The 14,386-nt window shown below is 35.1% G+C and overlaps 1 protein-coding gene across 1 annotated transcript in view; it reads left to right on the top strand.

The window, feature by feature from the left end:
- Positions 1-14,386, top strand: part of IQCM (IQ motif containing M) — a 513,905-nt gene extending 499,519 nt beyond the window's left edge. The window contains exon 14 of the mRNA XM_082463432.1: positions 1-14,386. This exon is cut by the window's left edge and continues 22,125 nt beyond it. The gene's annotated coding sequence lies outside the window, so the exon portion shown is untranslated.

Raw genomic sequence — 14,386 nt, 5'->3', positions numbered from 1 at the left:
GGACCATCATGAGAATTTGACCTTTACCCCTAGTGAAACGGGAGCCATTACAGGATATTGAACAGAATAGTGACATGGCCTGACTCACAGTTCAAGAGGATCACTGTGGGTGCAGAGAAGAGCATGGACCATGGAGATACAAGGGCAGAGGCAGCAAGACGAGTTAGGAGGCCACAGCTGTCCTCAGAGAAGAGGTTCGGGCAGTGACATGGAGCGGTCAAAGTCATCAGGCCCTAGCAGACTTACTAATGAGCACTGTGTTCCCTTATGAGGGACAATAGAGCAGGAGGTTATAATTTTGTGAAAACAAAAGCTAGTCACATGAAATAATTTTTTAAATACCATGTAACTAATGATAAAGCATGAAATAGCACTAGTTTTGGGGGATGTGTATGTGTGATAGGATGGGAGGTAAATGAACAAATATGTAATGTCCACTGGGTACCAGTCCCAGTTCTGTCATAACTAATGGAGTGATTTGGGGCAAATTATTTAACCTCTCTGGGCCTCATTTTCTCTTCATGTAAAATATTGGGTTTAGCTCAGTTGATCTCTAAGATGCCTACTATTTTAAATGTTTTATAATATATGTTCTAAATTAATTTGTGTAACATTTATTTATTATTGAATAAATTTGGCTTGTAACATTGTGTAAGTTTAAGGTACACCATGTTACTAGGATACATTTATATATCTTGATATGGTTGCCAATGTAGTGATATTTATTGCCTTCCACAGTTATAGTGCAATATTATTGTCAGTGTTCATTCTACTGTACATTAGATCTCTATGGCTTATTATCAAATAAGGGATTAATATCCAAAATATGTAAAGAATGCAGGAAACTCAGTAACCAAAAACTGCCCAAATAATCCGATTAAAAAATAGGCAGAAGAATTTATTTATTGATCATAGTCTATGAGTAGGACACAGAGCTTATGGTTTTTATTAAAAATCTATAAATGTAAAGGAAATTTCAAGAACAAGAGCACTTAAAAAGGACATTTTCATGCAGAAGCGATCTAAGTGATTTTCAGCAACTCTCCAGATTATTATAATTATATGGTTATATAAAAATAACATCTTAGAGTTGTGTTGCGTTTTGGTATTTTTCCAGTGTATTATATCATGTCAATGTAATTAACTTTGGTATGGTTCCAAAGAGTCATGCATGCACACATTTTAGATTTGATTTTGTATACATACTAAAATCATGAAAATTTTATTAAAATTAGATTGTATGTTGATCTCAGGATATATTAATAATTTGATTCTTCTGTGAAATATGCATAATACCCACTAATCCATTGAAATTGCAATTTTTAAATTTAAAATTGTTTTCACAACTTACCTTTGAAAAATATATATTCATTACCTCCATATGATATGTAGTAAAGTATTTTGCATTATTTTGAAACTACATAATCACATAATATTATTTTTCCAAATATCTTATGCTAAATACAGTTTATATCAAGTGGTAAAATATTTAGTGGTAATAATGGAAGAAGTTTACTTGTTTCACATGTGGCCATATCCAACTTCTAGGTCCATTTCTGTTAATATATAATATTAGCATGTGTAATAATAACATTTATTGACAATTCCTTGTTCTCCTCTCATAAGCAGACTGCCTGGAGCTCTTTGACATATAAAGTCGAGAAATTTGTATTCTTATAACTTCATGAGATGTTCAGAATTTCTTTATACTTTCTATTTCCAAAGTTAGGCTTCCCACACATTTTGTTCATTGTTTTTATTTTACATAAAAGAAGACTACTTGTAGAAAATCCCTAATCTTTGTGTTTTCTTGATACTCTTCAGATTTGGCTCTTAAAAAAAAAACAAACATAAATGCTTCATTCATATGTGAAAATTGTTTCTAATTAATATTGATAGTATGAATATATTTTGATTGGTAATTGATAATATTGATAAATTTTCTAATTTGTGTATTAGAAATTTTCTAATGTGTGAAATTAGAATTTATAGACTCTTGAATTCTAGAGCTCCTGTAACTGGGCACACACTAAAGAAAAAATGTTTAGCCTAACCGGTAATTTAATAGAGTATATTATAGCCACATTCTTCAGCATCACCTCAGAAAGAGTTTTGAATCCCTCTATCCAAGAAAAACATACAAGAATTAGTTATTACCTTGAATAGCACATGTATAAATACTGCATATGCACTCTTGTGTGTATGTATATGTGTATGTATATGCATGTGTATCTATTTAGCACAATATATATATATAACATTGCTTAGGGAAACTTTTCTGATAGTTCAAATTTTTAAACTTATATGTAAAATTTAATAGAGTTTTTTTGCTATTTTATTTCAGTAAGTGTTTTCAATTTTTAAAATAGAGTATTAACAGTAATGAATACTTTTTAAGTTTCTTGTATGTGTCTCTACACTAAAATATAAAAATACCTCTTGTTATCTTAATACCTATCTGTGAAAGCTGATTTGTGTCTACATGCCAAGTAAATCTTTCAACTGGCATATAAAACTTTTTAAAGTGTGTGATTTATATCAATGACAGTTTCTTATTTGTCTAAGTTGAAAATATGGTTTTTCATCAGTGTGGAAATGGACATATTTCTTAGATATTATTATAAAACAATTAATTAAAAGTTTTACATGTATGTGAGCAGAGTTTATATGTGTAACATATTGAAACCTGTGCTCACATATTTGAATAAGGAAGCTGTAAGACAAATGAAAATATCAATTTGTCTCATTTCCTTGACTACAGATGTAACCCTACTTATGTATTGCCTCAAAAAAAAAATCTTTAGGGCGAGATATTCTGTCTTTGATAAATCATGAGTTATAGTCAGTAATTTTCTCAAAGTATCTAAAATTAACTTTTTCTGATGCAATTTGAATACATTTTTCTCTTTACTGTAACTCCCACACTCTATATACTTTTAATTTAAAAATTCAGATGGCCCTGGCCTCAATATCTTGTGACTACAGAATAGTTAGGCTTCCACAGATATCAGAAATAAGGTGATCTTAACTAAGCCTCCCCTCATCTGGGGTAGATTCTGCCTCCTAGAGTGCCCATCCTTTGTCTCACAGAATTTCTCAGTGTTGTCCCTCATGTGCTCAGAAGACAATCCCCATTTTCCAGTTCTCTGGCCCCCTGCATAGACCTCCACCCCTTGCCTTGCTGCCCCAACGTGCCCATGGGTCCCCCGGGTACCACCACTGCCTCAGGGGCCACTGTGTAGAATACAACTCAGAATGCAAAAAAGGCACAAACGAGCTGGGGCATTCATCCACTAGTTTCCTATATATCAGTGGACAATGGATTTTTTTGGTGGGGTTACTTCCTAGATACTTTTAGAGTTGCTCTGCATATAGGTCCAGTGCCCACTCATAGCCAGGAGAAGAAAAAAAACTAGAAAGTTAGTCTCTAATAATGACTGTTATTGAAGCACTCTCTTCCTTTGGCTTCTACGATAGCACACTCTACTGGTTTGAGAGTACTGACTCCAGTATTTATTCTTCTAATTCAGTCTTCTTTCATGCTCCTTAGACCATTCGCCTGTTAGATATTATTACTTAGAGAGCTCACGTGCATCTAAAATTCACCATATCCAAAACTCAACTACAACCCTCCCACCTTCTAAGATGGCTCCTCCTTCTGAATTCCCTGAATGTATGATTGGCGCCTTCATACTAGTTACTTAAAGCAGAAAACCAGGGTTATCCTAACCTTGTCTCTTTCACTCCCTTCCCTCATTTACCAGCCACTTGGAACCACCATTCTGTTTTCTAAATATCTTTTAAATTCATCTTTTTTTCCTCCACCCACACTGCCCTAGTGCAGACTCTCATTATTCTTACCTGAATTACTGTTACAAAAGCCTGATTGATCTCCCTGCTTTCTACTCCAACCATTTTCCTCAGTTCAGCCACTGTAATATTCCCAAGGGTAAGTCTGATAAATTGTTCCTATACTTACAACCTGAAATGATTGCTCATTGGGCTTAAAATGAAGACCAATCCCACTGAGGTAATGATCAAGGCCCTTAACGAGATAGCCCCTGCTTCTCCCGATCCTCAATTCTCGTCACTTCCACTCTTAAAGACAGGACTTCAGCATCTTCACACATGTTTTCCCTGCCTGTAAAACTCCCTTTCCACTCCCCACTCTGCCTTGACCTTATAACTGCTAATAATTCTTTAGGTCCCAACAGCCATTTCCTCCCAAAAGTCTTCACTTCTTGATTAACTTGAGTGGTTTGGTGGGCAGTTATGTATTCCTCTTAGTAATCTTTACTTCCTTGTCAGTCTTTATCATATTTTGTTGCAATTAGTTTTAACTGACTTCCTCTTATGCTACACTCTATGATCTGTGGGAGCAGTAATTATGTCTTTCTTATTCACTTTAAAATTTTCAGCAACTAGCCATAGTTTCTGGAACATATTAGGTGCTTAATAAAAGTCTGCTTATCAAAAGGTTACTTACTACCTTTAGCTCTTTAACAAAGTTACTGGTTACAATAGACTGCATTTTATGGATATTTTTCTTGATCGCCTCTGTTTCTTCAGTGCCTAGTACAGTGCTGAGTATGTAGAAGACACTTGATAAGTGTTAGTTAACTTAAGAAATAAAGATCTTTATATCAATTAGTAATGATATCAAGCACACTGCACGTTACCAATACTAGACCAAGACTCCTAATGAGAATCCCTAGTACCATCATGTTTGTGCTCAGGGTAGGTAAGTCATTTTCAGTTTATTAATGTTATTCTCCTTTATAATTATATAAGCAATGATACCAAGCAAATATTATTTCTAAATGAATTCAGAACAAAAGAATACTTGTTAAATAGTATCTGTGAATATTTCCCTATTTTGAGGAAATAAATAATTCACACACTCAGACTTAAAAAAAAATTGACAAATCCCCATAAAAGTGATGAAAATCATTACCATTCCAAGATTCAGTGGTGTGTTTTAGATAGGAGTTAAAGAGACATCCTCAGGGAATTATCCTAGCAGGGAAGCAAAAGAATTTCCCCTATAAACTCTTTGCTCCACAGAACTAAATGTTAAATAGCTTCATGGTTAGAAAATGTATTCTCCCTTCCACTAGCTAAATATTTCTCTGTGGCTTGGATGATCATTTCCTAAATCTGTTATGACACACTCCTTCAGAGTGCAGCTCCAAGATGCTTCTGTTCCTTTCCTTCGTCCTTGGAAGGAATGTCTAGTAACTTCCCACCAAATCCTTTATGTCTTTGTTTTCTATCCTGGAAAACAGATGGTCTATTTTATCCAAAGAAAGTTTCTGTCAGGCAATTGAGAGACCAGGATATCCTGTTTTAAATTGGGGTTATCTGGTGGTAAATGCCACTTTTTGAAAATATCTATTATTCACTGTCTTGTCATGAAGATATCCATGAAACTTGATGAAAGAAGGAGAATATGGTAATACAGATACTGTTTCCTATTCTTCACTATGCTGTAGTCACCCCTTCCTCTCTCCCCCACAAAGAAAGAAAACAAATGTCTCTTTGGAAAAGTTCTAAAATAGTACTGAACAAAAACATTTCAACATGATTGATAAAGCCCTAAGACTTGGCTATTGGGTGATTGGAACAGGTAAGAGTCAGTGCTGTTGAACTAGTCATTTAATAAGGGGGGGCCCATATTGGAAAGATATGTTTCTGCCATTTTGCATAAGGCAAAAATTCAGCAAGCTTGACTGAGCAAGAGTGTCTGCTGTCAGATACAGTATAGTTCTTTCATTAACCTTAGATTGAATTCTCGAGGTGGTCCAAGCCTTAGGGAGATCTACAAGAAAACCTGATTCACATTTGTTGAATTTTCCATGCATTCCTGAAAAGCTGCCAGATCTGGTATCATTGGAAGTACTATGTATTAAAAGAAAATGCAACAAACTATCTTCCATTGAGATGAGACCATCCCTCATACCTTGACTTTTTTTTTTTTTTTTTGGTTCAGTTGCATCAGATGCTCTGAAGAAAACAAAATAGTATCCTTTTGTATATTGAAATTACTACATTAACTTTCTTCCTGAAAACTAACGAAAGTGTAGAATTTCTCTAGGGTTCACATAGGACATTTTAAAATGAGAGTCCCCTTATTTAAATATGTATGCTTATAGTAGCATACATACTACACAGAGATAACAACTATTTTATATGAAAGAATAAGTGTCAATATGCAGGCAAAAAAAAGCTTTTATATTTTGGTGTTTTTAGGAAAGTTTTAGTTTGATTTTAAACTTGTATTTGATTTTAAATTCTTATAACCTGCAGAGTTTTATATTACCATGATTACACTGTTAATTCTTATATTCAGAGTTCTACAGCCCTCTGAAATCACCCAGGCATATATCCAATGGCTTGTGGATTACCTTGTATTTGGTAAGTTAATATTTTTAGAGAGCTTCAGAGAGTCTAATTCACTTCTTAGTATAATACAATACAAACTGCTAATGAGAGATAATTACTATTTTAAGCAGTGTTTTGTGTTAGGTTGTTTGTTTTTTTTTTGTTGCTGTTGTTGGTTTTGTCTTTTGTGTGTGTGTGCATGTTTAGTATGTGCCTTTCAAAATACCAGTACCTTTTCTTTTTTCACAGTGAAGTTGACATATGCCCACTGATGTACATTAAAGTCTTAAATTCTACTAATTTATATAAGTGTGAGCAATGTAGTCATAGGTCAAATTTCCATATGACCCTGCCACCTCAGTCAAAAAGTAAATTTCATTGTGTTTCTATGCTAATGTGAGTTGAAATGCAATAAACCCTTCTTTCTTTTTTTCATTTTCTTGTTCTAATTTTAACAGCAACACCTGTTCACATATTCACATAACTCTGGCATCCCATTTAAAGTGCATATGTTCCAGATTGAAATTCAGTATAGAATAGGGGAGGAGAAATAGTAAGATGACAGAAATTGGAGGGGTATCATAATTTATTAAGAAAGTTATATCAGCACTTCAGCTTTATTCAGTGTAAAACCACCACTAACAAGCATAATTATTTTTTTCTTCTAAGATATATCTGCTAATTCTGAACAATGCTTAGACAATTCAGTATGTTATTGACTAATAACATGAGTAGAAATAGTCTTGATCATTTAAAAGTATACGTGCTGAAGATTTCTATCTTCAAATATATAATTAACTCGCCATATGGAAATTTTTTGTCATCGTGTTGATTGGATAGACTCGTAATAGATTTAATTTTAACTTTTTAAAATTGTTCTCTAAATTCATTTAATGAACGTAAGAGATTCACATTGGCATTTATGTGTTGTGTTTAATAATTCATTGTCAACTGGAAAGTACTGAGTTAAAATTTTCCTCTTTATTCCAAATTTACTGCATAGGAAAATTATTGAGGAAAATGTTATCTCACATCAACATTGTAGACTGAAACTGTCATGCTCTTTACTTTCAAGGGACATAGAAAAATGCATGAATATTTCAGGAACTCTTTACTAAGGTATCGGAGAATAAGATTTGCTTCAGAATATTTATCTGAATTGAGAAAGAACAAAGATGAGATGCTTATTTACTTCTACAGCATATGTATACTACAATGAAAACCTATGTTATAATCGACAAAGAGGTATTCTATAAGAGGAAGTACTTCAGTTTCTGTATTGTCATACTTTTTGGCTCCAAGGGGGTGATTCATTCCTTTAAATTTCATGTCAGAAAGATGTTCAAGATCTCAAACAGCTACCCTTGTTGGTCTGTTGAAATTCACACCATACTTGCAATAAAAACCAATGACACATTTATTTCATGTGGGGCTTATATGGTTGGCATGCATCCTGAGCCTCTTTCCTCACATAGTATTTTGGAGTATTACATCACAGTCTAGGAATGTTATCCATTTCAATAGAAACATCTAACAAGCTTGACCTCAGAATGAGCCTGAAATTTACAAGCTAAATAAAATAACTATATTCTAATCTTGGGAATAGGACCAAAACTATATAGATGATGCAGAGGAAGGAAGATGATTGCAGTTTCTTAGAAAATGCTAGGCACACATAAAGTCTGGTTTCAGCTGTGCTCATAATTACTGCTATTTGACTTTGGAGTTAAGAGTCCACTGCTGTATTTCAATATAGGGAAAGCCAGAGGGTTCACCTCAGTTTAATTGGTATTCTATTCGATTTTACTTCATTCTGTATTGTTCAAGCTAATAATAAAATAGTACCTGAGAGAGGTTTTTTCCTCTTGACATCGAATATATGGTGTTTGCTCAATACGATTTCTCTAACTTTCTGACACCAATTAGATGTCCAACAATTCCATTCAATTCAGACACTAACTACCTGGAATTAGTGCAGACCCCATAGCTGAAGGGCTCAGTCCCACAAGACTGCTCTCACTTCAGAAGTTTGTGGGAAGTCTTGGGCCACTTGTACTTTTGACCGACTGGCTATAACTCGGGGGTTCCCATGACCCCCTTCTCAGGTTCAATAATATGCCAAAATGGCTACAGAACTCATAAAGACACTTTACTTATGCTTACCAGTTTATTATAAAGAATACAAAGAAGCCAGGTGAAGAGGCACATAGGGTGATGTCTGGAAAGGTCTCCAGGATCTTGTAGAACTGGGGGGTGTCACCCTCTTGAAGAATTGGGGTGTCACCTTGGATGCATTCACCCATCCAAAAGCCCCCCATACCTTGTCATGGAGGGGTTTTTAATGGAGGTTTCATTAGGTAGGCATGATTGATTCCAACAATAGCCTGATGATTAATTCAATTTCCAGCCCCTCTCCCCTTCCCAGAGGTTGGGGAGTGGGATGGCAAGTTCCAAGTTTCTAATCAAGGATTGGTCTTTCTGATAACTAGCCCTCATCCTGAAGTTACCTAGGGACCCACCTCATTAGAACATCAGACAATTCTATCACCCTTATCACTCAGGAAATTCCAAGGGTTTTAGGAGCAGGGAACAAAGGAATCAGGGACAAAGACCGTGTAAATTTCTATGATATCACTATACCTATTATAAATCAAATAGGTAAATCATAAGTAAAAAGGAGGTAATTGAAATTACGTTTAGTTTTCTATATGATTGCTGGTTTTAAGTCACTAATATTGAATACTGGTTTTGTACATGGCAGACGCTTGACTATCTTAAATGCCAAGGCCTCTGGGCATCAGGCACAGTTTCCACACCCTTCAAAATGAGACTAAATTGACCATGTTTCCTGCGTGTGATTTTGTCAGTTGACACCTGTGGTATTAGCCACCACCTTCTGTTTCCCACAAGGCTTTATGTTCATGTCTTCAATTTTCTCCAACTCTCTTTGTCCCCTGGAACTATCCTTCCTTAGTTATCAGCCTGTCTTCATAACTCAAACATTTCTCCAGGTGCTTCCTTCTCCATCTGCTTTAGTAAAACCTGACTGTGCCCTGAGGACCCAGGTTCTGCAGGTGGTCTCTCCGGTGGTTGCACTTTATTCCCTCACTGTTCATGTACTTTGGTCACAAGTCATGGGGTTACTACTCTCCTTTGCCTCTTCCAACCACTACCCTCCACTCTATTTAACATTTCTATATGACTCTTTCCTCTTTCAGCTTTTTGTCTTTCATACTCAGGTCAAGTCATCCTCTTTCATTGTACAGAGGGACAATCAGTTGCATTCTTTTCCAAATAAAATTCAGCTAGAATTCTGTGAGGTTCCAACATACCACCAAGCCTGGTTGTCAAACTCGTGAAGTTTCTAGTCCACTGACCCTTCGGTCTCTCATTTAATCATTTCAGTCTCTCCTTCTTCACGTCTCTTTTTTTCTACCGTGGCCCCTGGGTCTGATAACACTTTTCCTTATATCTTAAATATCCTGTTCTTCTCTTTTAGTTTATTTACATGTGAGAATTTATTGAAGTTACATAACAGTTACATCTTCCATTTAGATCACATCATTTATGCATAAAGTTGCAGGAGATTATATGTTTCTTTTGACCTTGTCCATCAAAGTATTTAGTGATTTCAGTATGAGAACAAAATATATTACTCTTTATATACTTACCTTTAAAAGTGAGATACCATTGCCACAGTCTTCTATACTTTGTTCTCATAAGATATTCCCTCTAAGAAAAACTTGGGATCCCGGGCTGAATTTCTCTGTCCTGCATGCCTGAGTCTCACTCAGTTGGACAACTAGAAAGAAGTCCCTGGTTAAAATAAATTATCATAGCAAGGGGAAAACTTCAAGGTTAGACCTGGTCCTGGAGGAAAAAAAATGAGAGTAGCAGGAATCCAGTCTTAGGGGAAAGGGTGGTCAAGCAATAGGACAAGAGCTTGAAATGGGGTCTGTGGACCTCCTATTAGACCCTGTCTACACTATCTCCCCAATCCTTCCACGAACTTCTCCCATCTTCCTTAAATCCCTTTGGGATCATCCAAATGTAGAAGAAATTCAAACTGGCTCCACAAAAAAATAGAAATAGACAATAAATATAATTTGCTCAACCTCACTGGTAACATGAGTACTTGGAATAAAAACAGTAAGATACATTGGATGGGTTTTAAACAATGAGGGATGCTTTTGAAGGAATATATTTTGTTCCAGTTAGAAATGTTATGTGGCATAAAATGCTATGGAGACATTTTAAGGCAGCAATGATCCAGATTTCAGATTTTTAAAAATACCAGAACAACAATATTACAAAAACAAAATACTGTTATTTAGATATTTAATAACATCTCAATATTCTGGCATCATGGAATACTGGAAGCCAGTATCACCCCACCTGCAGGCAGGGAAGAGTAGAGGAGAGTTTGTCTCAAAACATAGATTTGAATAGTCTGGGGATTTCCCTGGTGGTGCAGTGGTTAAGAATCTGCCTGCCAATGCAGGGGACATGGATTCGATCCCTGGTCCAGGAAGATCCCACATGCCGTGGAGCAACTAAGCCCATGTGCCACAACTACTGAGCTGTGCTCTAGAGCCCGTGAGCCACAACTACTGAGCCCAGATGCCACAACTACTGAAGCCCATGAGCCTTGAGCCCGTGCTCCCCAACAAGAGAAGCCACCACAATGAGAAGCCCACACAGTGCAATGAAGAGTAGCCCCTGCTCGTCACAACTAGAGAAAGCACGCACACAGCAACAAAGACACAACGCAGCCCCCCCGCCCAAAAAAACAACTTGTAAATAAATAAATAAAGAGTCTGGTCTGTTTAACAGTGTCTGTAGATGTCACAGTGTCAGAATTTGAGGCATCATAGTACCAGCTCCTTTTTGGTTACCCCACTCTGATTTTACCTTGCACCTCTCAAATGATAAACAGTAGTGTTTCAAAATTCTTGCAATGAATGTATTGAAGTTGAATGAGACACAATCTTCTCCAGTAGATTATCTCTTTAATTGTTTAATAATAGTAAAAGTATAGTGTTTAATCAAGATCTTTAATAAAATGCAACATACATTTATACCAACCAGAGCTATAAAAATAAACATGTGGCACACAGAAAGGAGACTCAGAAGATGAAACTCAAATTTAATATGAACAAGGAAGGAAAAGTTTCTCAAGTACTCAAGTGTATCCATACACACATAATAATTTTAAAGGCTCTCTTGTCTAGGGAGGCAGAAGTCACAAAACTCTGCTAATCCTGAAAGGGCCAGATACAAAGACAATAGCGCAAACCTGGGAAAGCAAGGATTTCCCCTAAAAGGATCGAAATTAATTTTTCTTCAGACTAGCAGAGTTGGGAGAAGGAGAGCTCCAAGTCCGAAATGATTGGCTGCTGTTTAAAATGTTCTGTAACACAAAGAAAGTAAACTTGCTACTTCTCTGTCTGAAGCCCATCATGCTGATATCCAAAAACTGTACCAAAAAGAAAATGAAGGGATTTCCCTGGCGGTCCAGTGGTTAAAAACTTTGCCTTCCAATGCGGGGGGTGTGGTTTCGATCCCTGGTTGGGGAACTAAAATCCCACATGCCTTGTGGCCAAAAAACCAAAACATAAAAACAGAAGCAATATCGTAACAAATTCAATAAAGACTTTAAAAAATGGTCCACATTTAAAAAAAAAAAAGAAAAGAAAATGAAAGACCAATCTCACTTAGGAATATTGATGCAAATTCTAAATAAAATATTAGCAAATAGAATCTAGAAGTACATTAAAAGAGTACTTCACCATGGCCAATTGGGATTCAACCCAGAAATTCAAACTGATTCAATGTTTTAAAAGGCATTAATAATATTCAGCATATTAATGAGTTAAAGGAGAAAAAAGCAAAGCATGGCTTCAACATATGCTGATATGACATTTGAAAAATTCTCCTGATTCAAGAAGAAAAAGTCTTAGAGAAATAGGAATAGAGAGAAATTTCCTTTACGTGAAAAAAATGTGGATGCCAACTAAGTTTCATGATGAAGAGTGAAACACTTGAAGTATTACAATTAAAGTCAGAAATATAACAGTGATGCCCACTATTATTGGTAGTATTTAAAACTAATGACGAAACATGTGAAATGTTGGCACAAAGGGGAAAATGTTATTTCAGCCATTTATTCCACAAATACTGATAGAGAGCCTATCAAGTGTCGGCCATATAATAAGGTTCTTAGGTTATATAGTCGGTCCTCCATATCCAAGAGTACTGCATCTGCAGATTCAGCCAAACTCCAATCAAAAATATTCAGAAAAAGATTTCAGAAAGTTCCCAAAAGCAAAACTTGAATTTGCCACATGCCAGCAACTATTTATATAGTGTTTACATTGTATTTACAACTATTTACATAGCTTTTACATTGCATTAGGTATTGTAAGAAATCTAGAGATGATTTAAAGTATACAAGTATATAGGAGGATGTGCGTTGTTTAGCTTCAGATACTATCCATTTTATATAAGGACTTAAGCATCTGGATTTTGGTACCCGTGGGAGTCCTCGGATCAGTCATCTGTTGATACTGAAGAACCGCCATATAGCCATGTAAAGATGGACTGGTTGCACTCTTGGAGTTTATATTCAAGTGGGGTAGATTATTTGCAGATTATATTAATATTATGACCACAATGCCTGGAGGTATACAAACAGTATCAACTGCATTTTAAAATTTTAGTTGGATTTTTAAATTACCATACAAATGTTAATAAGCAGTTAGCAAAGATGATTAAATAAAAATATTCCAGTTGTTTGTTCCAGCAAAGAAACAACAAAAAAGTCTAGGAATATAGAAAAATGCATACTTTTAAGAAAATGATAAGCTTCAAGTGTGAGAAATAATACCTTTTAAAAGAGGAGGCAATTCCTGTTCTTGTATAGGAAGATTCAATACTGTCATGATAAAAATTCTTCTTAAATTAATCTCTAAAATAAATAAAATCCCAATGTGAATCACAACATAGCTTTTTTTTAAACTTCATGAATTTCATCTAGAAATATAAATATCTGAGACTTGGATGGGAAATGCTGGAAAGAAAGAATAATCTAGAGGAACTATTCATGTCAGATTTTAAATTGTTTTCATAAGGCTACAATAATTAAAATAGTGTGGTAACAGCAAGAGAATAGACAGTCCAGTGGTGCAGAATAATCAACAAATAGATAAAAACATTTATTGGAATTCACTGTGTGATAAAGATGGCATTGAAAATCACTAGGAAAATGATAAGTATTCAGTCACTGATATTCTGTACAGTAACATAGCCATTTAAAAACAATGATAATACAACTGGATCCCTACCTCAAAGTTAACAACAGAATGAATTCCAAATGAGTTAAAGGTTTAAATGTTCTTTGAAAATCATTAGAAGTATTGAAATGAGATGTAATTGAATATTATGATAATCTTGGATTAGGAAAGAATTCCCCAAGCCTGGCACAAAATCTAGAACTCATAAAGAGAACTGGTACAGTTTTACTACATCCCAATTTAAAACTTCTACATGAATCAAGAAACTCCCCCAAAATATTAATAACAAAATATATTCATAAAATATAGTGCATAAAATAAGCTTAATGTCCTTCAGATAAAAGGAGATCTTATATATTGATAAAAAAACATTTTTTAAATGGGCAAAGGCTATATGTACAGGTAACTCGTGGAACAGGAGGTACAAATACCCAACATCAAATAAAATATGTTCAATTTCACTAAACAAATAAAAGTTAAAACAACAAAGAGATGTAAATTTTAACCTATCTGATTGGTAAAAGACAGAATGACTGGTACTCTCCAGTCTGGGTGAGGGTGAAGGGAATGAGCACTCAGAATACTGCTTGGATTGTAAATGAATTCAGTATAACCTTTTTGGGAGCAATTTGCCAATATAAGTCAATAGTTTAATTACTAATGCCCTTTTAACTAAAAATTGCAATTTTAGGAATAAGTCTATAGGAGAAAAA

This window comes from Balaenoptera physalus (genome assembly GCF_965194825.1).
Source record: "Balaenoptera physalus genome assembly, chromosome: 5".
In the NCBI taxonomy this organism is placed as follows: Eukaryota; Metazoa; Chordata; class Mammalia; order Artiodactyla; family Balaenopteridae; genus Balaenoptera; species Balaenoptera physalus.
This window is presented reverse-complemented; position numbering and strand designations above follow the sequence as displayed.